This window comes from Labeo rohita, chromosome 8 (assembly GCF_022985175.1).
Source record: "Labeo rohita strain BAU-BD-2019 chromosome 8, IGBB_LRoh.1.0, whole genome shotgun sequence".
Taxonomy (NCBI): domain Eukaryota; kingdom Metazoa; phylum Chordata; class Actinopteri; order Cypriniformes; family Cyprinidae; genus Labeo; species Labeo rohita.
This window is the reverse complement of record NC_066876.1, coordinates 6,596,826-6,605,652: the sequence shown is the minus strand read 5'-3', so window position 1 is coordinate 6,605,652 and position 8,827 is coordinate 6,596,826. Positions and strand designations below refer to the sequence as shown.

At 34.2% G+C, this 8,827-nt stretch overlaps 2 long non-coding RNA genes across 2 annotated transcripts; both read right to left on the bottom strand.

Annotated features, from left to right (window-relative positions):
• Positions 1 to 2: 2 nt before the first annotated feature.
• LOC127170156 (uncharacterized) lies at positions 3 to 2,911 on the bottom strand. The gene is made up of 3 exons (XR_007828324.1): positions 2,172 to 2,911; positions 1,095 to 1,263; positions 3 to 145 (listed from the first exon to the last, which is right to left on the bottom strand). It is a non-coding gene; the product is annotated as an uncharacterized LOC127170156 (long non-coding RNA).
• Positions 2,912 to 4,868: 1,957 nt separating this feature from the next.
• On the bottom strand, positions 4,869 to 8,754 carry LOC127169996 (uncharacterized). Its single transcript, XR_007828302.1, has 3 exons — positions 8,619 to 8,754; positions 8,447 to 8,529; positions 4,869 to 5,076 (listed from the first exon to the last, which is right to left on the bottom strand). It is a non-coding gene; the product is annotated as an uncharacterized LOC127169996 (long non-coding RNA).
• Positions 8,755 to 8,827: the final 73 nt, after the last annotated feature.

The following is an 8,827-nucleotide window of genomic DNA, read 5'->3' as shown; positions in this document are numbered from 1 at the left end:
TATCATTTCACTTTTCTCTTGGAATATTTGACCCAAAAGTAAACATCCGCTGATGATTTACTCACCCTCAGGCCATCCAAGATGTAGGGGAGTTTGTTTCTTCATGCAATCAGATTTGGAGAAATATAGCATTACATCACTTGCACTGTAAAACAAACACAAAAATGAAGTCAATCAGGTATTTATATATTTGAGAAAGAAGCATATTTAAAAAAAAAAAAAAAAAAAAAAAAAAAAGACAGGGTGAAACATTAGGTTCAATATTTGCAAAATTTATTTAAATTTAAATCATTATGTGCAGTGTAAAGTTCTATTTAGATCAGTGATTAAGATGCAGCAGACTTCATAAGTGAGTAAGCTTCAGATAATTGTAGTCCAGATGCTTCTGAATAATATGCATAATTATAATAATAATAATGATAAAATAATTAGTGTCATAGCTAAAAAAATATGAATCATACAGTCAACCAATTAATTCAACATTCAACTTTCTTTTCATCTTGGTTTCTGTTTTTCTTTCTTGTATTAAAATGACAATCACTCTACTTAAACTAACAGACTGAGACCCTAAGTAAAGTCTGTGTTAGTAGAAAGAAATTTTCTGTACTGACTGATCACCCCTAGTTTGAATTACGTATTGCAGTTTTTCTACTGATCCTTTTTCTTACAGTGTACAATCTGAACTGAACTGAACTGGAAAATTACACTAACTTTGCAACACTGACACCGTTATTAAACTGAATGAACACTGAGCTATATTGAGCTGAATAATGACACTTGTCTCCTGGAGAGCTGCATTATAACTGTAATGCAACTGAATTTGTTTCATAAATAATGAATTTTACAACATTAACACCGTTATTTTCCTTCTCATTACTGTGAAGCTACAGTCTATACTGTATGAAGTGCCATATAAATAAATGTGACTTCAGAGGAAAGAAAACCAGCCATCAAAAATAATGTTTATCACAGTTATCAGAGAAATTTTTTATTTGACCTTAACGAAGACATTTTTACTTCCTTTGTAAACTTATAAAATGTGTATTAATAGAATAATTCACATATAAATTAAAATCTGCTGAACATTTACTCACCCTCAAAGCCATCCAACATTTAGATGAGTTTGTTTCTTCATCAGATTTGGAGAAATGTAGCATTACATCACTTGCTCACCAGTGGATCCTCTGCAGTAAATGGGTGCCGTCAGAATGAGAGTCCAAGCATCCATGCTCTTGTCCAGTTAATGTCTTGTAAAGCGAAAAGCTGCATGTTTGTTAAAAAATAAATCCATTATTAAAACATTTTTAACTTCAAAACTTTGTTTCCAGCTAAAATATGAGTCCTCTTTTCATAATATTGCTTTCGCCAGTGGAAAAAAATCATCTTGTCTGAATCAGGAGAGAAATATGCTCAGATCAAACACTATTTACAAACCAAAAAAGTCTAAAACATTTCTAGACAAATATGTGGACAGATTTTGGTATGAGAGGACAACAGGGGATGGACCTTTTCACTAGAGAAAGTGATAATAGATTATGGACATGTATTTTGGCCATCATGAGCAAAAACATTTGTACAGACCCTAAATGTTATATGTTAATGTGGACTACAAAGCTCATTATTGTTGTCTGAGGTAAATCACATTACATGACTATTCACAAGCTGTTGACGGTATAAATGCTTTGAAATAAATATATATATTTTTTTTACGTTTAACGTTATTTAAAGTATATTTATTATTTGTACCGCGCCAGCCACCCAGTAATTTAAAGTCCCCCTGTAGTGAAAATCAAGATTTTTATGTTGTTTATTTATCTATGTGGTGTTTTTAATATGGTTTTGAACAAACCATGTGCCAGTCCATTAATCAACACCATTGCTGAGTATTTTCTCTTTAAAATTGTTTCCCAAAGACTGTCCCAGAAATGCGGTTTGAAACAGCCCTTTTTTGCTACGTCACAAACTTCAGTAACCAATCACGTTAAAGGATAGATTCCTATCATTAGCATGCAAAATATACCAATAGGAATATCAGCACAAAACCAAATATTTAACAGAGCATTTAATAGAGCATATAGAGCATTAAATAGAGAACAACCGCTAGGCGCTAACTGCTAACTTAAAAAATAACCCGCGGCAACAGTGTAAAAGTAGACCGGAGTCAGACCCACCTCTCCCGGATTGCTGTCTGCACTTCACTCGCATGTGCTCGCGGGCGCGAACTGGAATCACAAACTAGGCCGCATTCGAGGCTTAAAGGCACTTTGAGGGCACAACGTCGACAAGTAAGTAACTTTAACAAATGTTAAAGTATCCACTGTAGTTGTTCGCTAGTAAAAACATAGTTTTACCAATCATTATCCGTGTTTCGCCATTATATCGCGTTCACTACAGTTCAGTTAGCGGATCAGGGGCTGAGGCTCTGACTGGTGTGACTGCGTGGGGGCGGAGCTAATTTGAATATGCATATATCCGCGTATAGTAAATGAGGCAAGGGGGGCAGAGTTACATTTAAGCTCTTTTAAGGCATGAGAAAATTATCACAAGAAAAATCATTTAAATATGTAATTTTGATGATCAAAGATCAGTTTTAAGAGCTTTAAATAAAAATAAAATAGCTGAGATGCAGAAACACCGCTTTTTCGATCCGCACATTCAAATAATAAATACAGAAATTGTTTATATTATCCTTTGTTTACAACATTGTTTAAATTCTATTGTTAATTGAAAGATTGAAGAGTAAAGAGTAGAAGAACAAAAACAGTATGCATAATGGCATTCGAAACAACACAAATGTGGTAAAAAGTGTGGTAAAATGGTTTCAGAAAAAAGGAAATTTATTACTTTTAATAAAAACAAACTCCCACCATATATATTCTGCTAAATATGATCCCCTATAACACCATGTGTGCAAGTGCTCCTATTTATGTTGGTATTTATGGCGTAATATGTCAGCAGACGGTGAGTCCTTTGAATTGGAGACATTACGTATTTATTAACAAAACACGCACACACACACACACACACACATCGAAACACTTCCGAGACGACTTAATATGACGTCATACAGAGCCTTCGATCTGTAAAGAAAGAAGAGTTCTAAATTCTCCTCGCAGGATTACTGACACGATTCTCTGTAGTGCTCCGTGGTATCTACTTTCCCTGCCCCCTGTGGTATGTAAAAGCAGGTGAAGTCGGTATGGTTGCCCCCCCTGCCGGGCTGTGGTGGTTGTAGGTGTGCAGGGGGGGCCGTGTAGAGTCGTAAATGCCCGGTGTGGTGTAGTGTGTTGTGTGTGGTGGGGGGTGTGACACGGTGATTGACAAAAGAAGGACTGGGTGGTTATTCTCTCTAATCAAATGAGCTTAAATGGTTTATAGCAACCCCACCTGACCCCGTCCTTCATCAGTAATGCTTGTTAATCACTGTTAACACCTGCTATAAACCATATTTATGAGTATATAGAAATCAAATACATATTCAAAGTAATGAGGAAAATAAATTACCAAAGAGTTCAGAATACATTAAATGATATTCAGTGAAATGCAATAAACTCAGAGCTGAAATCGAATGATTCTTGTGTTGTTGTCTTGATTTAAACACTCATGATTCAAATCCAGCAAGATGATGCAGCATCCAAAGACATCAGAGCATGTTACATAAACTTGAAAATATAGTAGACAGAATACAAAAACATAAATCTTACATTCACTGACTGGGCTGTGGACTGTAGGCCAATGATAGGCCTAAGAAATGGGAATCAGTGGCATAGCTAGTCAGCCCCAAGCCCATATGCAGGAACATTTGTACTGCCTCCCAAACGTTATAGGTTAATGTCAGCTCCAATGCTTCTTGTTGTCTTTTCTGAGGTAAATCACATACATGATTTTTCACAAGCTTGGAAATAGCCTAATATTTACATTTTCAAGCCACTGTTGAGGAAAGTTACTTTTAAAAGTAATGCATTACAATTTTGCATTGCTTCCTAAAAAAGTAACTAATTACTTAGTGACTTTCTATGGAAAGTAATGCTACGTCACTTTTGCGTTACTGTAAATCTGGGCAGGGCTTGCTTCTTTGTTTTTAAATATAAAACATTTTTAATGTAAAAGTCCTTTTACACCAAAAGTGAAATGAATTCACCTCAGGCTGAAAGAAAGGTACATTTATGCAGGAGATCACTCTTCAGCTATAAAAAATTAAATTAAGCACAAATGTTAGTTTATCTAAAGTAATTTTGCTTATTAGTATGGTTGAATTTCATCATCGAAGGTCAACAGCAAAGACACTGGTTAATAAAATGGCATTGAATACATTAAGGCGATTTGTTTTATTTAATATTTAATTATTGCAGGGTTGCATCATATTCTGAGGTTGCACTTCACTGTTTTTATTCATTTTGAGGAATACTGAATCTGTTTTTTGTGAGTGAGATGAATTAATGCATGTTCACATTTAGTCTAGAACACAGTAACATCATGTTTACTGCCAATTTCCCGACAGGAGACTTGTCAATCAATAAATGGGGGAAAAAGTAACTCAGATATTTTCTTAGAAATTCAAATGTAATGCGTTACTTTACTAGTTACTTGAAAAAAGTAAAATTACATAACTCACGTTACTTGTAATGCGTTACCCCCAACACTGCTTTTAATATAACACAAAACGTAGCCTTTAAATCCTGTAAATTTTATCACAATATACAAACAATAAATGTGGTTTTCTGCTCTTTAATGTAGCATGAGATCACTGTATTCGCCTCAGTTCAAGCAGCATGTAAAAAGATCATCTTTTTCCTCTTTTTTACCAATTCATGTCTCATTGTTCCAGAGTGATCGAGACGTGAAGCGGGTGGATACAAATACAAGCTTTTATTAAACAGAGACATGGTCAAAAACAGGCAGGGTCGACACCAGCAAACAGATACAAACAAGGCAAGACACAAGAGTAATCTAGTAATGGGCGAGGATCAATCGGGTAAACCAAACAGACAGATAATAGTCCAAACGAGAGGTGAACAGAGTCCGAAACAGCACGACAAAGGGTTATTCCACGACAAGCGATAAATCCAGGGAAGGCTGAAATCAGACAAGACAAGATAATCAGGCTAGACACGGATGTAACAGACTAAGAATAAGAACAAGACTCAGCTAGTCTAGAAAGCTCAAAATGGCCCTGTAATGTAACTACCACTTTGAGAGTGATAAACTCTCAACAATATTGGCCCGGAATGATAGTTGTGACCTTGTGTTTATACTGTGTGTGACTGGCTGCAGTTGTGTGCATAATGGGTGAAGTGGAGCGTGGGATATGGAGACTGACTTCTTTCGATAGCCTTTCGATAAAAGAATATTTTTTGTGATGTTTTTATCAGTTCTTTGGACTCTTATTTCTGACGGTACCCATTCACTGCAGAGGATCCACTGGTGAGCAAGGATGTAATGTGAAATTTCTCAAAATCTGTTCCTACAGAGTGTTTTCACTACGCATCATTAATCGGCCATATTGGCAGCACAGAATGTAAACAATGTCACTGAACCGAACAAAACATATTTTACTGATTATTGCTGCTGAAAATGGTCATTTATTCTCATGTTTTGGGCTTTACTAATTGGTCAGACTGGGAAAAACATTTGGAGTACTACAGACTGCCAAAAGTTTTAACGAATCAAAGAGAAGAGTGCAAAAAAACGAGAAAACAAAAGGCGTTTGTGGTTGGCCAAATTGAACCAGCATACCCAAGGCAAGAATCTTGACAACATTCGTGTTTGTTCTTATCATTTCCAGTCAGGCACACACCTCTCGTAACGCACACCAGTGCTGTACAGTGCGGCATGTGTCGAATGTATGAAAAAAAAATTCAGTCTGTGCTTTCAAACTGACATCAGTAGAACGCGTGCATGGATTTTGCATGGGGTTGAGTCTGTTTACAAACCTGTCTATTGAGAACATTTTAATGACATGATTTTGCTCCAAATTCATTCAATAACATCAGTTGAGTTTTTGAAATAACTTCCTTTTTTATCTGACATTGTTTCACATCACAAAATGAGGCAAAATCATTATTTTATATAGTATTTTATAAAGTGATAAAGACTGTTTATTAGCATTGCATTGCATGTTCATATAAAAATGCCCGATATGGCTCGAAGAACAGAGATAATCCATTTAGTCGCAATCGTACAGATATGTCTTCATGTTTCATGAGTTAAAATGTCTTTATCTGAGTTTTATTCAGCTACACGAAAGTGTATCTTTGTCCATATTATAGGGATTTCCCGTATGAATTAAACATTCTATTACATCTGTTACATATATTAACACCTTATTTTCTTATTTTGGGTAAAAATAGGAATAATAACACTTCTCTGTAAGTTTTTTTTTCCAGTGGAGTTTTTTTTCCCTCTCTCTCAGTGAATGCATAAGATTTTCTGACAAAAAGTTAAGTTGTTTTTTTTTGGTCAAAGATTTTAAATCATAATTAATTTTATAATAAATTTTTATAGCTTTTATAGTTAGGCCTCCTGTATGTTAACAGGTCATGCTGCTTTTTTCTATAAAATTTGTTGTTACGGTTTAGACTTTGGAAATCACTTAATATTGTCTCTCAGAATAGTCTCTCGAGATGAAGTCTTGTTATACATTAATGCTATTTTTAAATTATTTGACATGAAAGAATGACATAGAGATTAAAGTGAAGTTGTGGTAGAAATGGAATCCAAACAATATCCTGGAAAAATTGATTTTTTGACTGCTATATACATAATATTTATTGCTGTAGTATTTATTTTTTTTTTTTACATGTGTTTTTACAGTGATGCCCATGATCACAGACAGACATGTCATATAAGGAAAAATTGAGCCACATTTAGCATGTTATATTATAATTACGGACCCGGATCCACTGTAATTCAATGAAGTTTTTTAAAAATATTTTTTCATGTGATCATCAATCAGTCCTTAAAAAAAAAAGCAGAATAGCCTGCATTTCTTATCATTTATGAATATTAAGGCCTATGTTTATTTTGTTTATGCTCTATTTATTCTGTTTAGTTTTTGTGTATACTTTACTCAATCTCACTTGCACTCCTATTTTTTTATTTTATTTGCTTAAATATATATTTATTATAATATATATATTTTACATATGTTTGTTGAATGTGTTACGATTAATACACATTCATGCTTAAATATTGAAATTTCATGTGCTTTATCTTCACTAGTCAAATTTCTGTGACAGTTTTTTTTACACTAGTGGGGCCCATTTTCATTATCTTGCCTAAGGCCCCACAAACCTACAGGCTGGCACTGCCAATATCCGAATAAATATGTACTGCTCATACGTATCTTTACCACCTATTAACTTTAGTTTGTCAAAATATTGCGCCCTTTCCTGCTTACTAAGTCCTTCTCTGTGTGATTTAGCAGCTTATACACGTTATTCCTGTGGTTTAGACAGTATAAATTAGCAGAACAATGTATTCAGTAGTGCAATCCATGCTGTTGTTTACATCCAAGCAGTGTTGTAAATAATAATAATAAATTTGTATTATTTAACATATTTAATTATTGCAGGTTTGTGTCATATTCTGAGTTGAATTTTACTGTTTTTATTCATTTTGAGGAATACTGAATCTGTTTTTTGAGAGTGAGATGAATTAATGCATGTTTATATTTATTCTAGAACTAACATCTCACTTCCGATTTCTCTCAACATGGGGAAAGCAGAGCTTTTAATCAATAAATGGGGGGGAAATGTAACTGGCGTTACTTATTTGAAAAAAGTAACTCAGATATTTTCTTGTCAATTAAAAAGTAATGCGTTACTTTACTAGTTACTTGGAAAAAGTAACAATATTACGTAACTTGCGTTGTAATGCGTTACCCCCAACACCCAACACGGCATCCGAGTGTCTCCAATATGGCCACGCATCCGGGTAACTGACCAAACCGTGACATTTTTTTTTTTTTATTGAACTTTAACGAAAACAACTACATACAAATACAACAATATATTTTACATACAAGAGCACATATATCCTTACATGTCAGGGGCAATGCACATATACATGTATAAAAGAATACAATAAATTAATAAAAGTAAAAAAATAAATAAATAAAACTTAAAATGAATAATAATAATAATAATAATACAAAAGAAAGGCTTTTTATATAAACAACTTGTACTTATTAAACAGCTGTATAGTCTTTTTTGCTTTTAAATTTTTACTTTTTCTATTGTCTCCAAATATATTTTAATATCAACTTTAAATGGTTCAAAATTTGGTCATTTATCATTCCATTTGGCTTTATGAATATAGTAACGGGCAACTATAATAATCAAATCAAGGATAAATATAAAACTCTTATCACCTGCAAGTGAAAAACATTTTAGCATAATATCAACTTCTACAAACCAAACAGTGACATAAGTGTAAACAAACTAACCTCCATGATGGATGACCTGAAGGTAAGTACATTTTCAGAAAATTGTCATTTTTGAGCAGGGATTTTCCACGTTGCACTTTGACCTAGGGTATGTTTAATATTATGTTAATTAAAGCAGTTGATACAAACCAAACTCACACGTGAACTTCCCACTTCTTTTTTAAGGACACACCTTCACTTGTTTGCCACTGCCTGTTCAAGTTTGATTTTTACAGATTAATCTAACGAGATAAATTAAGCATAGTTTGCGGTCGGTGCTATTAATTTTACACCACTTCCCATTTACCCACGCTGAAAGTGGTAAAACGCAGCAGGTCATTACGGGATTGGCTCAGGGCGCACACGTGATCTACGTCGACGCTCTGGCAGTGTCGCGCAGGA